This window comes from Podarcis vaucheri (assembly GCF_965113315.1).
Source record: "Podarcis vaucheri genome assembly, chromosome: 11".
Taxonomy (NCBI): domain Eukaryota; kingdom Metazoa; phylum Chordata; class Lepidosauria; order Squamata; family Lacertidae; genus Podarcis; species Podarcis vaucheri.
The window spans coordinates 64,088,799-64,107,105 of NC_138749.1; the positions used below are offsets into that span (position 1 = coordinate 64,088,799).

The 18,307-nt window shown below is 42.2% G+C and overlaps 1 protein-coding gene across 1 annotated transcript in view; it reads left to right on the forward strand.

Moving 5' to 3' along the window:
- The first annotated feature begins 10,781 nt into the window (after positions 1–10,781).
- ALDH1A1 (aldehyde dehydrogenase 1 family member A1) overlaps positions 10,782–18,307 on the forward strand; it is a 75,637-nt gene continuing 68,111 nt past the window's right edge. Inside the window, exon 1 of the mRNA XM_082241607.1 lies at positions 10,782–10,916. The gene's annotated coding sequence lies outside the window, so the exon portion shown is untranslated. The remainder of the gene's footprint in view (positions 10,917–18,307) is intronic.

Genomic DNA, 18,307 nt, shown 5'->3' on the forward strand with positions numbered 1-18,307 from the left:
AGATAGATAGATAGATAGATAGATAGATAGATAGATAGATAGATGATAGATAGATAGATAGATAGATAGATAGATGATAGATAGATAGATGATAGATTAGATAGATAGATAGATAGATAGATAGATAGATAGATAGATAGATGTTGGAGCAACTCCCCCATGAAGAGATATTTTAGTTTAGAGGAAATGGAGGGGGGGCATGGTAGAGGTGAATAAAATTAGGAATGGAGTGAAGAAAGTAGACATGAAGAAGTTTTTGTCTCTCTCCTAATACTAGGGACTCAGCTACACGGGTCAATTTATAAAGTTTGTTGTTGTTTAGTCGTTTAGTCATGTCTGACTCTTCGTGACCCCATGGACCAGAGCACGTCAGGCACTCCTGTCTTCCACTGCCTCCTGCAGTTTGGTCAGACTCATGTTTGTAACTTCGAGAACACTGTCCAACCATCCCGTCCTCTGTCGTCTCCTTCTCCTTGTGCCCTCCATCTTTCCCAACATCAGGGTCTTTTCCAGGGAGTCTTCTCTTTTCATGAGGTGGCCAAAGTATTGGAGCCTCAACTTCAGGATCTGTCCTTCCAGTGAGCACTCAGGGCTGATTTCCTTCAGAATGGAAAGGTTTGATTTTGTAGTCCATGTGACTCTCAAGAGTCTCCTCCAGCACCAGAATTCAAAAGCATCCATTCTTTGGTGATCAGCCTTCTTTATGGTTCAGCTCTCACTTCCATACATCACAACTGGGAAAACCATGGCTTTAACTATATGGACCTTATTTATAAAGTTTATAAAGTTAAATTTATAAAGTTAAAGATGTCTTATAAACATGTGATACTAGATGGTGCTGTAGAGCAGAATCCAAAGTTGATGGCAGATTGCCTTGGGAGCTTTTTTCCTGTAGTTTTTTTAATAGCATTTAAAATATTTGTATAGATCCAGCCTAAGTCTCAGTACCATCTCATGAAGCTGAATGTTGTACGATTCAGGAATTTCACAGGAAAGGACTTCACAAAGTGCATAGTGGAACAGTAGGACCCATTCCAATAATATACTGTGATAGCCACCCACTTAAAAGGCTTTAAAAGAGAAATTCATGGTGGATAAGGCTATCAATAGCTACCAGCCACAATGGTTATGTTCTACCTCCACAGTCTGAAGCAATGAACTTCTGAATACTACTTGCTGGGAAGAGGTCCCATAAGTACCTGGTTGGACTCAGATGGGTCTTTGCAGGGTTTTTCGTGTCGTCTTAGGTTCTCCTGCTCCCAGTGCCACAACCCAGATTCAAGCTGCAAAGTGCCACAGAACCTGCTTATGGAAACCCTGACTACAAACCCAATTCTGCAGATGTCCATCCAATAAAAACCTCCCCGGTTGTTTGCTCCTATCAAGGGAACACTGACCAGTATCATACTTGACAATCAGCAAGCAATCTGCTTACTCACATGGGTTACTGGTCAGTCACTCAGCAGCAAGAACAACATCTTCCTTTGAGCCCTCTTGCTTAGAAACCTGATAAACTCTCACAAATACCGAACCAGAAAATAAATTTATTATTGGAGCAGAAGCAGTCTTAGCACAGAAGGATAAAGCTGAAAATGCCCAAATGTGCAAATGTTTGTGAGTCAGCTCAGCAGCACTGGAACTGCTGGGCCAAGTTAGCCCAACCCTAATTGCTAGTTATGAGGAAGACCTGCTGTGCAGAGCTGTTCCCAAGGAGCGGACTGAGCAAAGAGAGAAGAACAAAGTGGGGAAAGGGAATGCATACTGCTAAACAAATGTTGAGCCCTAAATGCATTCCAGCCCACTGCCCCTCCCCAGGTGTGCTAGTAAAGTACTCAGGAGTAGAATTTACAAAGCTTTTGCAACTGACAGGAGCACAGACCTCACACCTGCCATTATCTGTGACTTCCTAACTAGCAGAATTCAGGTACACATGGGAAAATATTTTTCCTTTATTTTAATCCAACCAACATTCTCTGTTCTGTGTTATTTTCTTTTGTTATTTTAAGACAACACTTAATTATTCCTTTTTTTCTGAAGTAAAGGAGGCAAAACGTGTTAAAGAAATATATATGAAGGGGGGGAGTAAGTAGCCTGAATGGCAGGTGCCTTAAGGCAGTGTTCCCCAACCTTGGGCCTCCAGCTGTTTTTGGACTACAACTCCCATCATCCCTCGCTAGCTAGACCAGTGGTCAAGGATGATGGGAATTGTAGTCCAAAAACAGCTGGAGGCCCAAGGTTGGGGAACACTGCCTTAAGGTACAGTAATGGTGAATTTCAGTGCATAATATATAACATTCCAAAAATGTAAAAAAATTCAAAAGGCCACACAAAATGTAGGTAAGTGAAGAATGATATTGGGAAATTAATTGATTACAGATCACAAAACAATTGTTTCAAAGCTACTTTCATCCACATGAAATTCTTTAGTAAGATGTAGCTCCTCCAGACTCTTGAAAGGGTTCAAGCACCTGAGCCAGTGGTGTAAGGGGGTTGCAGCTGGGTATGGAACTGCTGAGTGTGAGCTTCTTAGCCATTTGAATTTTCATCCCTTTACTTAAGATGCCCAGTGTACATCCCACCATTCACGCTTATTCCAGGCAGGTCTTTCCCCCGGTTTCTCACAGCTATGTGACAAGCAGAAAGTCAGCTAGTCTAGCAATACTTAACATGGATGTGCGATGGCAGGAAAAGCGGGATTTTTTGTTGTTTGGTTTTTACATATCACACAGCTATCGATGGCACAGAAACTTTCAAGAAAAATGTACCAATCCAAGCAGCAATATTTAACACTAAATGTCAGCCATAGGCTGCTGCTGCTGCTGAGGCAACTACTTACAATGTTCTCTCTTTATTTTGGAACTTGGGTTATAAGTGAAGTTTACCCCAGTACATGCAGGTATTTTTGAAACACAACCTGCCCCATTGGTTCTAATTTGCAGCATGGAGTTGAGCTATGTGGATTGCATAAATACTGGCATGCCGTAAGAGGAGCATTTTGTTTGGACAGCAGGAGTCTAGCTACAGAGTTTCAGCCTTCAACGGTTAACCTGTCCTCCAGCAAAATAGTTAATTTTTACAGCAGTTCACTGCTAATCAGTGATGAATTATTTGTAACACTGGAAATCCCTTTTGCGTAAGATGCCCTCATAAAAGTCCTAGAAAAGACTTTCGTCCTTCCTATTAAGATCTACTATTCTATACTCTGTTGACGAAGTGAAACTCTTTGTTTCCTTGAAATCATTTCTCTCTGATCTTCCTTCTTTTCTTACAGAGGACCCAGCCACTTTCACTACCATACAACCAGCAATACAAACTATTATGGTAGCAATATAATCACTGGTGTGGCACAAAGAGCCCCCATTTATGGTTTTCCTAAATCCAGCGGGATGTTTTGCTGTGTTCTCCCTCCCCTTTCTAATACAATTATGAGATTATAGCTTTACCCTTCAAAAAATAATAATCTGAAGGTTTTCAAAAGGAACTAAAAATCAAAGGAAGTTAGTAGAACCTATTTGCAGTGTTTATGAGTAAAATGTCCATGTTTTTGGTGTATTCAAGCTTTATCACCTAAACTTAAGATGCAAGGGTAAAGACTGATGTGAATTTTAAAAAGAGTTTATTCTTCAGCTATAGTGGAAATGTGCAAGGTCTCCTTATGTCTAAGAAATTACTATGCAGAAATTACTGGATTTAATATTCCTTTGGATTTTCAACTCAATTCTACTTCAAAAATATAAGAATAGTATCTACAAACTCATGATATGGAAAGAAGTGGAAATTTATAATATGAATGATAAAAGCATGGACCATTGAAGTGATCACCAAATTGACAATGTATATACAGTAAAATGGGAAAGATGGGAGGTGAAAATAAAGGAATACTGAGAGAAATAGGTCGCTTAAGGTCTACTATACTGCATTTACAGTGAGAAAGGAATGAGGAATGCAACCTTTATTGCAACAAAATGCTCTTAACTAGTACATGCAGTAACATTTGTTACAACACACTTTCCCTTGCTTTTGTGCTTTAGAGAAACCTGGCAAAATTAGATCTCCAAGTGAAATGTCTATCAGAAAGTCAAGTATTTATAGAAACCTATACAAATATGCAAAATACATTTTTTAAATTTGAAATATTAAACATTCAAAGTCAGTGCAAGTAATCATCTTCAGAACAGTATATTAAGATTGCCAGGAAGAGACTGGCCTGTACTGAAATTCTGCTGTTTGTGGCCCTGCATATTTTCCATACAGTCCTTCCTCTCAGGCCTTACCCTCCAACATTCCTCAGATGGAAATAGAGACATTTCTCACTCCCCTAACTGACCCTCCTTGACCCCCCATTCCGCCCCCCCCCCATTTCCTATCAGAAGAAGGGAGAGTGGCGCCACCATGACACCAACAGCACACACGGCCTGCACTGTCCTGATTTTATTTTATTTTATTCTTCTGTAGTAGATTTACAAAAGGAAAAACACACACCAATAAATAAATACATTTTATAAATTTTTAGATTAGATGTGGATGCACAAAGCATTTTTATTTTAAATCATGACTTTGTGCTCCACTCCATGCCCCCTTTCTCTCCCCCCCCCGGCAGTCCTGCCCTCTGCTCGTCCCTTAGAGTTGGCGCATTACAGAGGGTGGGTCTCAGTGGCGCCAGCCTCTCTTCCTCCTTGCCTGCTCCAGCAACCGCTATGAGCTGCCCAAGGGAGGAGGCCATGGGGAGGGGTTGCTCCCATGCAGCTGCTGCCACTGCTCATCCTCCTCTCCGAGCTCAGTGGCGGCGGCACGGCTGAGGAAATGGGGACATTCTGTGATCAAATCAGAAGCCAGGATGTCTTTCATAATTCTGAGGCAGTCCCTGGAAAATCGGGACCTTGGAAGGTATGAATACGTTAAATGCATGGACATGGATGTGTACATGAAGAGTTAGTTCAGTGGGCATATTTATTTTACTTAGAAAGCTGACTAAAAGTGCAACAAATCCTTTGCTCTCCTGGATTACATGATAGACATACCAGCGCACACCAATGGAGACTGCTTCTGCCCTTTGGTGTACCACTTCTTGGAACTGTTTTCAAAATAAATCGGGTCCTCCCTTAAAGAGGGTGTGTATTGCGGTGAGACCTGGACAACTAACACCCTGTGTTGTGGGTGAGTACAATTGGTCAGCCACAACACCTGATTGGTAGGTCCCTTGAAGCTGGGTTCAAGCTGGCCAATGGGACACAGTCCAAACGGTTCGAGGGACCTATTTGTGCCCACGCACGTGACCCAGAGTTTCCTGTTTCAGCGCATGCATTCAGAACACCCGCCCACCTCTCCCTACTTTTAGGGCTTGCACTTAGGAAGAACTTCCTGACAGTAAGAGCTGTTCAACAGTGGAATTTGCTGCCTAGGAGTGTGGTGGAGTCTCCTTCTTTGGAGGTCTTTAAGCAGAGGCTTGACAACCATATGTCAGGAGTGCTCTGATGGTGTTTCCTGCTTGGCAGGGGGTTGGACTCGATGGCCCTTGTGGTCTCTTCCAACTCTATGATTCAATGATTCTATGACCTTGCTATGCCGTCATGTGTCATCTGTCGTTGGGACAGGGGCATGGCAGGAATTTTCCCCACTTGGCTGATTGGCTGTTGCCATTTGGGTTTCGCCTGCCACGTACCAAATCGTCACAGCTTGTAAGGTTGTGGATAGGCTGTGGATAGGCTGTGGTTCAGGTGATAGAGATGGGAGAACACTCTCGCCATCCTTCTGTGAAGGGTATTCCATTAAAGAAATCCAGGGACTCAGTGGTTTGGTCAACCCCTGAGAGAGGGTTGTGCCCGTGCCTGAGTCCAGGGGGACATTTGGGTGGTGGAGTTAGCCTGTTCCTGGCTTTCTGCTTATCCAGGTGTTCACCCTAGGCTGAGCTATGCTGGTGCCCTGGGTCAGCGATACCTGTATGGCAGGGAGCTAGTCAAACCAGAGCCTATGCAACCAATCACTTTCTGTAATCAATAAAGTTGTGGCCTAAATTCTACCAAAAACCAAACCAAAATTTGAGTCATGTATGAATTTATTTAGGGGGGAGGTTTCTGGGTCTGAACACGCAAATGAATAACCCTCGCCATTGTGAAAGGTGAGCAGCAGCAAAATTGGTGCAGCAATTGGACCAAGTGTGGGGCTGATGCCCTCAAGTGATGATAGCAGAGTGAGCTTAGAATCCAGTGGTTCTGAATCAGGCCTATGCCATCACTGCCATGAAAGCAATTGGGCCAGCTTGAGATCCAGTGAATCCTAGGTTGAGTCGGGCTGGCCCCCTCACCTGCCTTCTTCTTCAGAAGGAAGCTTTTTCTAGCACATGTGGAGGCTGGTGGAGAACACCAGGGCAGGCAGAGGGACAGTTCCAGAGAGGTTTGGATTGCAGTGTAAAATGAAAAGCATTTTCTCCTTTTTTTTTTAAGCATATGGATAAAATTGACCAGATCTCAATGTTTAGGTGTTTCTGGACCCAGTTTAAAGTGCTGTTTTTGAATCATAAGGCCCCTTATGCCTTTATGACTCAGGATCCCAATACCTTTCAGAGCACCTCTCTCTATAGGTCCCTATGTGGACCTCTCAGTCTTCACCTGAGGCTTGTCTCCCAAGGCAGAGGGCCTTTTTTAGTTGTGGATCCCCATCAGTGGAATGCTCTTCTCTGGCAAGGCCCACCTGGTGCCATCAAGTACATCCTTTTGACACGAGGTTAAAACTTATCTTTTCTCCCATGCGTCTGTTAGCTGTGTGATGACAGGCTGATGAATGGAACAGTCTTGCTGCTGGAGTTAGTGCTGTTTTTCTGCTGGGCTTCCTTGTGTGTTATTGGAATGGTTTTGTTGAAACATATTATTTTATATGTGATGCCATTTCAGCTTTTAACCTTTTTATCAATTGCTTATAGACTCTTTTGTAGTAACCAAGAAGAGGAGGAGAATAATTTATCTCCCACCTTTTCATGACGTGTTGCATATTGTCATCCTCCTTCTTCATTCCCTTTCTCTGGGTACCCCAAGTCCGGACTTTGGACCCCTCCACCTTTTCACTCTTCTCCCTTGTTCTTCTGACATTGTCTGGGATGGTTAGGATACATCAGGTCACACCTCAGCCTGTCAGGACACGGCGCCTCCTTTGCCTTGCTAGGCCCATCGCTTCATTTCATCTGCAAAGAGGCTGGCGACGAGCTGGCCTCGTTAGACACAAATAACGACAGCAAAGCCAAAGGCAGCCGGCAGTTTCCTTCTCAGTTACCTGTCACATTCCCTTGGCTTTTCCTAAAGCAAGCAGTGCTTTTATTAACCCCGGTCAAGGCCAAGGCTGATGAAGAGAGATACACATGTATAGACAACAAAGGCTTTGCCAAAGGCTTTGCTTTCGTTTTGTAACTGACCTGAAACACAGAGAACCTACGACCCATCCTCCCCTTCTCCTGCCCCCTTGGGTCCCAGATCTCCTCCTGCTGAAACTCCTCCTACTTTTCTTAATTAACCAAAACCCCACTGCATGAGATCACTTGCTGCCTTTGAGGAGCGGCATTTTGTAAATTGTTGCAAAGAATTCTTGGCCTAGGCTTCTGCCTCTGATTAATTAATTAGTAGACAAATGCACTAGTCTTTGCTACAGTGTTTTCCACTGGCAATGACTTTTGCCTTTCTGTACCATACACACACACAATAAATATATATATAAGCCATCTTTCCAGACCATGTCCATCCAAGGTGGCAACAATACAACTGTACCACACACATATATAAACACCACCAAAATATAAAAATAGCAATACACTAAAATGTAAACCAGAATAAAACAATTTCCAACCACAGCAGTAAAATTATCTAATAGCAGCCTATCAAACACATCAGTTGCAAGCCATTTTAAACAGTTTTTAAAGACTTTGAATACCGCACCAGAGTGCCCAGTCATCTAATTTTTAAAGATGAGCCTATGTTCAGGGCTTCCAATGGGTGGGCTCATATGGGTGCAGGTGGCCCCTCAAATAGCCTGGCACTAAACCACTTAAGGCTTTAAAGGACAAAGCCAGCCCTTCAAATTGGACCTGGAAATGCACTGGTAACCAGCAGAACCAGCACAGAACCACCAGTGTAATATAATCTGACCACCTGGTCCCACTAGCAACCACTTTCCTGCACCAGCTGAAGTTTTCACATAATCTTCAAAGGCAGCCCCATGTATGGAGTCTAGTATGGGTGTAACAAGGACATGTCTATCCACTATTAGGTCTACTTTTTCTAGGTTGGGTCACAGCTGGCATACCAGGACTCCCATGTGCAAACATGGCCCTTCAAGGAGAATATGGCCCCTGCACACACACCAGTTGCACCCCTCAGCCAGTTTCTTTACCCACGGTACCGCCATCTTGTATGGATTAAGCTTCAGCTTGTTCACTCTAACCCATATCAAAATCTTGGAAGCTGCCTTTCTTTGGCACAATTGCCAAGATAAACATCCTGATAAATCAGAAAGAAAGAAAGAAAGAAAGAAAGAAAGAAAGAAAGAAAGAAAGAAAGAAAGAAAGAAAAGGGTGTGGTGAAACAGGTTCAGATTCTTCTCAAAGAAATTTAGTCTAGAGGTGTGGAGGAGCAAAAGTGCTAATTAAGCAGGATACAGAAATCTCTTACGTGATCGCATCTGCTGATCCCTGCTGATCCTCAGTAGACAGCACTGTGAAGGATCAGCAGCCACAAGGCACAACTGATGAACCAGCCCCACTAACCTACTTGAGGGGAGACCACAGATGCCACATCCTTTGGGATAACCCCAAACTTGATGCCCATTGGTTTTCTTATAACCTTGTCTAAATATCCCCTTTTACTATTTTATGTTTTATTTGAACAGCAGAAAATTCCTCTACCAGTTGTATGAAATCAAGCTGACACAATTTGTGACCTACTAAAAAGAACTCAAACCTTCCAGACATGCAACCTGTCCAAGGCTTGGTCCATTGGAAATCTGAGGCAAGCAGCAAAACTATGTGATTTAGTGAGCTGGCACGGCTGCAGTCATGTAAGTGGTTTGTGCATTAAAACAGGAGAAAGCAGGAATTGTTTGGTCAGGAGCCTTATCACACCTTGAAGGGCAAAGCTGAGGTGGGTGCCATGTCTGCTGCTAAGTGGCCCATTTTATTCCATACTTTGCAACGCGTATATCATTGCTTAAGGATACTGAGAGATGCCTGAGAACTCATGGGTTCCAGGCCACCCTATAATTGCACCATGGGTTTCTACCTGTGTCAGGCCAAATCTTTACACAGCAGGTACTTTTATCAACAAAGATCTCATAGGATGAATGGTTCTTCTCAGGTCTTAGAATGGTACGTCTGATATACTATGCACTAGCTTAGACCAGGGGAGGACTTTGGTAATATGGCACCCTGAGCAATGACAAAATTTGGTGCCCTGGCCAATATTTCATATTTTCATGCCCCCTCCCTCTCACCTTCCGTTCTGAGAGCCCTTGGCTCAGCGCCTGCACGGGGAAACCTCACACACAGCCCTAAATCCAGTGTTGCGTAGACTATCTTGGGAAAACAAAGCCAAGAGTGTATGGAAATAATGCCATTTAAATTTTTAACTATATGTATATTCTACATATATAGTCTATATCTTCTGCCACTCTGCATGAAGGATGCTGAAAAATAGTTCTCTCTTTTTCTGTTCAGAGGCCAAAACAAGGCATGCTGCTGACAACATGGATAGTAGGTATTGTGGAGAAACCACACCGCTCTTGGAGGTTTCTAGTGGAGGCCAGTGCTGTAGGCTTTGGATGTATCACAGAAGTTGCCCATAACCAGGCAGGGCTTGATGTTATGGCTCTTAAATAAACCTGTACAGCCTCCACATAAGGACAATAATATGTTGAAGTGAAGCAGAATGGGCAGAGTAGGGATAGTAGAAAGACTTTGGCTTTGGAATCTAGTTTGAAATGCATCCAAATGAAAATAGGAACTGGAATTTAACTCCAGATGGTCTTTGATGGCTTCTCCCAGATGCAAGTTAAATATTTACTTACAGCATCAAAAGAATATCATTTAGCAAACTTTCCCCCTGCTAAGAATGGAGTCTGGCTGTATCCATTCCTCCACCTAACTCTTAGCTGAAACTGAACCCTTCTTGGTTAATGATCCGTTTTCTTTCTGTAGCCACCCCTCCCCCAACCTTCAATCTCTCCCTCTCCCTCCCACCACCCTCATTAGTTTAACTTGAGTTAATTAAGACTAGTAGTCGACCTTCAATCTCTTATGTGTTAAAACAGAACAATCCCAAACAGAAAGACACACAGACACAACTATGTGATTTCATTGTCTCAGGGAGACAGAAAGCCAGTGGGGCTTCCTTTATCAAGGCTAACATCTTCCCGATGCTTAATCTGGCTGGTTTTAAAACGTCCTGCAAATACAGGATCTAGGATAACAATCTGTCCATGTTTCCTCTCACCGCCCCCATTTCATCATTGGTAAGAATGAGTGAATTGGATTGACATGGAGGTGATGGAAGAAGAGAAATGGTCTGGACGTCAAAATGACAATGTATATTACATGGTTAACAGAATAAATGGTATGTGCAATAGCTGTGGGTATTTTCATCTGCTATGTCAAAAATACGGTCCTCCTCCCCCTCCTCCTCCAAGTGTATCATTCAGTTTCCTCCCAATGGAGATTTAGTGTTTGCTTGAAGGATCTGTTTCTATGAGTAACCTCACTTGATAAACAGGGGGGTGAAGTAGGACTCTCGATAGCCACTTGTTGCGGCGACTGCTGTGTGCATATATAGAGAGAGGTCATGCGTGATGCTTTGACTGTAGTGTTGATCACAGACCATAGGACGCAGTGTGCTTTTGAGCGAAGTGCATCCCATCTAGGAACTCAACGTGCACAGGGAAAGGTAGGAGCTGGGGTTCTTGATTATCTTTATATATTTCTTTTGCGGGGGAATTGGTTGAAATTGGCACTTAAATCATGCTTACTTTGGAGCGATCTCAGAGAAGATCCTTTACTGCCTATTTAGGAATGCTCTAATTGTACGTGCAATGCAAACAGCAATGCTATAAAATTGCAGTATGTAGATGTTGGCTTCCAAATGCATCTACACAACAGTGAATGGTGTGATATATGAAGACGGTCTGTTCAGTTTTTCTTTGAAAGTGAAAAGCAAACAGAACCATCATGCAGATAGTTTACAGTACACTTGAAAAGGAAGCAGACAGAATTACTACCCAATGAAATAAAAGGAAATAAATTATATTATATACATTATATATATTATACACATTATATTTATTAGGAAGGATCTCTTGCTTGTTTATACTTCTCATTAGAAATGGCTGAATCTGAAATAGGAAAAAGTGAGTTGCTGATGATCCCCAAGGTGCATATGTGTAATTATATCAGATGAAATTAGTAAAGCTGATAGGGGGGAAAGCCCTGTTTAGAAATGCCCCCAGATACTGATGTTTCAGAAGCGTTCCTGGAGTTCCTAAAAGCGATCCAGGCCAGGCAGAACATACTCAAATGCAGACAACGTATTGTTGACTTTAGTGATGTTGAAGTTGAAACAGGATTCACTTATTACAAAAACAGCCACTCTCTCCTAACTGTCCTTAGAATCCTGCATAATAACCCTTGAAGGATAGGCGGACGTCTTATGTAATAACATAATCAAGTGAGCCTTTAAGTGGTTTATTTTTCCATTTCAGCTTTTGAAATGCAGATATGAAATGATTCAAATGGTTCAAAATGTAGCTTTTGAAATGATTCAAAAGAAAACAAATTAGACTTTGGCATTCACCAGCGGTAGGAATCAGCGAAAGATGCTAGTAAATCTAATGTCTTAAGGGGCGTGCTACATAAAAAAGTAAAATGAAATAAATGGATTGCAACATTTTTGTTTTAAGCAAAGCAGCTTTCTAAAATGTAAACTACTGTAGGAGATTTCTTCTATACAAAGAAAGACAGAATAATATTTGCAATGATAAGAACCCTGCCCTGTTATAATTTAGACTAAAGTTTTAAATTCAGATATTCAAATTTGTTCATGTACCAGACGTCCCAACAGTTCTAGTGATGGTTGTCATAAGAACCTGGAATACTTTTAATACATGTTCTTTGATAAATCACTCATCTCATTTGCCTTGCCTCACAATCCATGGAAGTAGGGGAGAAGATTCTGATTAATCAACATATATTATATTAATCAACATATGGCTTGTAAAACAACTTCTTTGTGAAGGAGTTTTCATTGCTCTTCTTTGCAACATTTTAATATTCCTCCTGACAGATTAATTTACCCCAGCTGAATGTGCATCTCAAGCTTAACCAGCAAGTCTGAACGTCGGCTAGATTAAAATAAATATATTTAAAAGTAAAATGAGTTATTATAAATAATATGACTAGGCATGTTTAGATATTGCAGGTCTGAAAAGTCAAGGCAGAGGCACTAACCTTTGATGACTTTGACGTTCACAGTTCAAACAGAAGCATGTTAGTTTACAACACTACAAATAATTCATTTGTGATTATTTTGCAATCCTAGAACAGTATTTTAAAGGATTTGCTTTGCTTTGCCATTTGCCTTTGTATGTTTCATTGCTTTTTGAAATAAACACATATAAAATGAAATATAATCATTCTTGAGTTTTTCACCCACTTGACTATTTAATACTTAATAACCTAGGCATAGTATTTACTCTGGGTTAAAATTTTATGGAGCCTTCCAATACAAATGTCTCATTTTATAGCATCTCGTTGATTTTCTTATCATGCTCTTATCTGTCCAAACTCAACTGAAATATTAGGCTTTAAGATGATTTACATATCAGTTATAAAATATGTTGGAAGTAAATGCCAATATTTTAACAGAATGTACTTCTGTTTTGGATGATACCCTAAGCACATTTTTGGAAGCAATCTCATTTAAATAAAAACAGAGACTAAGGCTGCAATTCTAACCCTGCTAAACTGGGAATAAGCCTCATTGAATTCCATAGTTAAGAGAAGACGAGGTTAGGATTGTGCAGCTATTTCTAGATGATGTAGATGACAGTCCCATTAATCTTAATCCTAAGAACATTGACCGTGATCTAACGTATGTACCAATAATTTGCTAATAGAACTTTCTAATTCTAAACTGAAGGTCCACTATAACCCCCATTTAAATTAAAGCTCCCACCATATCCTGCCAGATTTTCTCCTTGAGAATGCTTCATTCCACCCGGTTTGGGACTCCTGCCCTTTCAGTCATTTTAATATTCATGCTGCAGATCGCTGAATAGTAGCCAATGTTTCACTTCTGTTCTTAAATAGTTGGATATAGATTTTACACAGGCAGTTTGCAGCTGCACAGAAGAATGTTTGCAGATAATAGTACAGTACACCCTAACCCTGAATGCATTCATTATTAGTTTGTTACTATCAGCTGTTTCTATGGTGCTTACTTTGATATAAGGATATTAAGGATGGGCATTCCAGGTCCAAACACATTTACATGGAAGTAAGGCCAAGAGGTTTGGGGGGGGGTTCCCCTCACCCCAAATTGTACTTGATACTTTTATGATCTAAAACACGCTAACACCTGATCTTATGCACATTTACAATGTGTTCTGCTGTGTTCAGAGTAGACTTGTTGAAATTAATGAACCCACTGTTTGTGTCCATTAACATCATTGGGTCTACTCTGTGTAGCACTAACTTTGAATACCACTCTCAGTTGTTCCACAGAGCGTATTCCTAGGTAAGTGTACATAGACAGGATTACCACTTCAATGGTTTGTGCAGTTTACCTGGATCTTGTTATCTGTGACTTGTATCTTTCCATTCCCCCAGCTGTACAAGAGCCCCAACTTTACTTGTAACTGGGTTTTCAGGGGGTTCATAGCACCTCTCAAACACCTGCAGATTTTTTTTAAAAGCCCTACTCCAGAAAGCGTTAAGGACAAAGGGAACTGCCTTGTACCAAGATGGGCCACTGATCCATTGAGCTCAGGATTGCCCACTCTGGGCTTTCAGAGAAGGGTCATTTGCCAGCCCTCTCTGGAGATGCCAGGGATTAGACCTAGGATCTTCTGCACTGCTCTACCACTGAGCTATGGCCCTTTCTGAGCCCATTGTGATTTGAAAGTGTTTCTGTCACCTCCGTTGTAAAGTTTTCATGAGAGACCTGCTGCTTGGACACACTTTGGAACAGTTCTTGCAGGAGGTGGTGGTGGGGTTTTTTGTCTTTGTTTAACCAATAGTGAGCGTGATGTAGTCCCATAGTATGAGGCTACTATTTCTCCTTTAGCAATACAACACTGTATGTCTAGAGACAATGGATAAAACAAACACCATTAGATGTACTGCTGGAAAGTGTTTAATGGTTAATGTATTTGTATTTCTTTAGAAACCAATTAAAAATTGGTTAAAATAAATAAAGAGATGAAACGTGTTTTTTTTAAAAAAAGAACATGAGGGGTTGTCTTTTGATGGGTGCATGCTCTTCCCTCCACCACCACAGTATAATTTTCCTTCTTTTTTAAAAAAGAAACAAGTAAGCCCCCACCCCGGCAATTTCAATTCCTTATTGCAATATCACATTCTGCTTTCTAACATTATAATAAGATTGGCACTGAGACTACCAAAGCACTAAGAGGGAAGATGCCTCTGTCTTTCTGCAGGGCATCTGTGGGGCGAATCGTTGCCTATATTGATCCTCCATAAATTTAAGTGCAGTCCCTGACATCGAGACTAGTGGTCATCACCACATCTTCTTTTCTCTCTTCTGAATCTTCTAACAACCATCTTCATTGCATGACTCTTGGGAAAGGAAGGGAGGAAATGGTATCCACACCGTGGGTTATTTTATAAATCTGTATCATGTCAGTCCATCCTCACCCTCCCCCCCCCCCAAACTATGAGGACTCAACACTTGACCTTTTCTTATAGGAAAGCTCCTTCAAACTCGTGATGATTTTGATTGCTTTTTTATTATTTTTCTAGCTCTACTGTTTCATATTTGAGATGTGGTGATCAGAACTAAACACCAGGTGCCAGTTGCAGCCACGGCATAGATGTATAAAAATGCATTATGATGCTGCCTGGTCTATTTTCAGTTTCTTTCTTCCTAATTCCAAGCATGGAATTTACCTTTCTCACTACTGCCACACACTAACCATGTTTTCACTGAGCTGCTAACCTACCACAATCCCAAGCTCTCTTTCCTGGTCAATCACTGCCATCATTAAATATGTGAAATTAGGATTTATTTATTTTTGCCCCATTGTGCATGCTTAACATATATGTACACCAAACCACATTTGCTATTTTGTTGTGCATCCTCCTTTCAACAAAAGATCCTTTGAATCTCTTATGGAACTCATCTGATTGCATGTCTTACAACAACTTCAGTGTGCTTTTTATTAAATATATGTGGTTGTATGCAATGCTGCCCATGTGTGGGAAAAAATGGAGGTCTGCTCACACTGTGGAACTTCACCTTCTTTTCATTCTCCCTGCACACACTCAACATCTACCCCTGAGGGTTGGGCGGGGGGCTCTAAAGTAAATTTGGGGGGCATGCAGGGGGAAAGAAAGTGACGATCTCGTGTGTGAACATAAATCTGGTCATTCAACTGATCCTTCTGGCTCAGAACAAAAGGCCATCTAGGCAAAGGCATCCTGTTCTTACAGTGGCCAATCATGCCTATGGAAAGTTCAGTGGCACTTCCCTCATATGGATTCAGCCCCTGGACCATTGCCGGACCAGGCATCAGACTTCCCATACCCCACCCAGTACAATAAGAGACCAATAAGACTGGGTTTGGGGTCAAAACAGGCCACAACTTTATAGAATACTGATGAAAGAGGTTTGGTTTGGGCAGGGGGCAATCTAAATACTTCTGGTCTGCTCACCGAAAGTGACGCGTTGTCAATCCAGGTGGGGGTTCCTAGACTTACATCCAATAGGATGACCCCCGCAGGGGCCACTGTCTGGGGGAGTGCCTTCGGCCCTGGCCCTGCCAGGGCACACGGACATGGCCACTCCCCCCAGATCCCTTTAACGGGATATGCCAGCTTTTGGAGGGGCAGGCGGAGACTACAACTTCCCGTCCATCCAAAACAAAGGATAGCCCCAATGCTCAACCAGCTGTGATGATTGCTATGAGGTAGGCAAAACCACTGGGTCAATGCCAGTTAGCCCAGTGGGCAAATTCCTACCCAGCCCCTTAAAGGACGGTGACCACCGTAGCCACAGCAAAGGCATTGACTATCAGCTTAAACCGAGGGTGGGTAGGCAGGAAAACCCGGCACAGGAACAAACAGGCTGAGACCCCAGGTGCTGGCTGCTTAAATGGGCAAGGGGCGGATCCGAGAGAAGTCCACCGTTGGCTCCATTGGCTCCACGCCCGGCACAGCCCATGTCCCATTTGCCAAAGCAGGGTGCAGGCAGGATCCTGTTCCTGATAGGGAGGGGACTACAGTTTGAAATCCCTCGTCGGGGCCCCAGTGAAGCATCCTCCGTCCCGCAATGCCGCCGCACGAAAAGGGGTGAGCGGGCTTATCAAAAATGTTGATATATTTCAGGCAATTTGTTTAAGGCATGTGCTTTTAAGATGTGCATGTCCTTATTTGACCTATCTTGACCAAGCTCTGAAAAAATTCAGTAGATCAGCACTGTACACAAGCACAATGCAGTCTTTGCTAAATCATTGCTCAGATGATACAAACTTCCTCTGTAATAAGTTTAGGCTTATCAGTGATTTTCAGCCTTTGGCCTTGAAATAAAATTCTGCCCATATATTGTTTTGCATTTACTAGTTGGCACCAACCCTGACAAGAGTCAATGGAAGTGGCATTAGATTTTCTAGCTTATTTTTATTTTATTTTATTTTGCATGTCTAGCTCAGCATATATTGCTTTGACTATGGACTATTTATTATAGCCCTTCAAACATCTTTCATTGTGAATTATTACTAGGGCAGAGGAGGATGGGACAATCTGTCAAATTCCTGTTTCTCGTTTTTCCAGTCTCCACATTTCCACATCTGATTGCAATTTTTTTAATGTCCTCGTAAAAATTAGTAATAGTTTCCCTTTACATATTTTGTGTGCAATTTTACCTAATATTCACTTGTTCACAAGCAATTTTCCCCAATATAATGCAGTTTTGGATTTTATTACACTAATATTTGAGCTTTTATGCTTTTATGCTTTTAAAGGTTCACCTTTAAATGTGAACTGAACCAAATTTGTCTACCGTCTGTCTCTAACCCATGAGTCCTACTGTTGCAACCTCGTTTGGCGTTTTAAAGCATCTCCCTCTTATAGATTATTGGTAGTGGGGACTTTGAGGATAAATAAAGTTCATGCATTATGCTAGAAATATGAGGTAGGGTGTGCTTTTGTTGCCTAGGCAACAAGAGGTCACTTCCCGTGCTCTGCTAGAAATTACAACACTGTACAGGAAGAAAGAGGAATGTCTCTTTCTGATTCACCAGGCAAAGCAAGGATACTTTCTTCTCTTCCTGCACTATAATGCATGTAAGTCACAGCCCAGAGGTGGAAGTGAGGAAGAATCACCCACTTTCTGTTTCTTCCTTCTGTACACGGCAGCCTGTGTATCCCTGCAACACAGTTCAGAAAGAAAGGGACATTACTGCCAGGGTGCAGTGAACCCACCCCATCTAGACTTAGCAGAAAAACCAAGAACCACCGATAACATTCTTGGATTTAAATTAGGCCACAACTTTATTGATTGCAGATGTAAATGAGTTTTGGCTTGGCGCTGGGTAGCTACCATCTCCTCCAGCTGACCTGCTGGAGGGATATCAGGGTTCAAGACTGATTTGGGGTTCACCTATGACATACATCAAATAGGTGAAATTCCCACAGACCTGCCACGTTGGAGAGTGCTATGGTCCTCAGCCCTTGCCTGGACGTATGGACAGAAGCACCTCCCCATGGATCCCTTTAACGGGGTTCCCCACCACCAAGGAGGTAGAAGCAGAGGTTTCACAATTTCCCCTCTGCCAAAGACTAGGAACTTACCCAATGCCATATTCGCACATGTTGTGATGGTTGCTGTGAGGGAGGCGAAGCCCTCAAAACAGGCCAGATCTTCTGATGAGAAATTTTCCTCCCTAACCCCACATACGGCAACCAAATACCACACAATTGCACAACAGAACAGTGAAAACCATGAAGATATGGGTGGGAGGGGGGAGGGAGATCTGCAGGCAACTGTGGTCTCAGGTGAAGCCCAGACCAGTTGTTGTACCCAGGGAGACTCCACCAGGAAGTCTG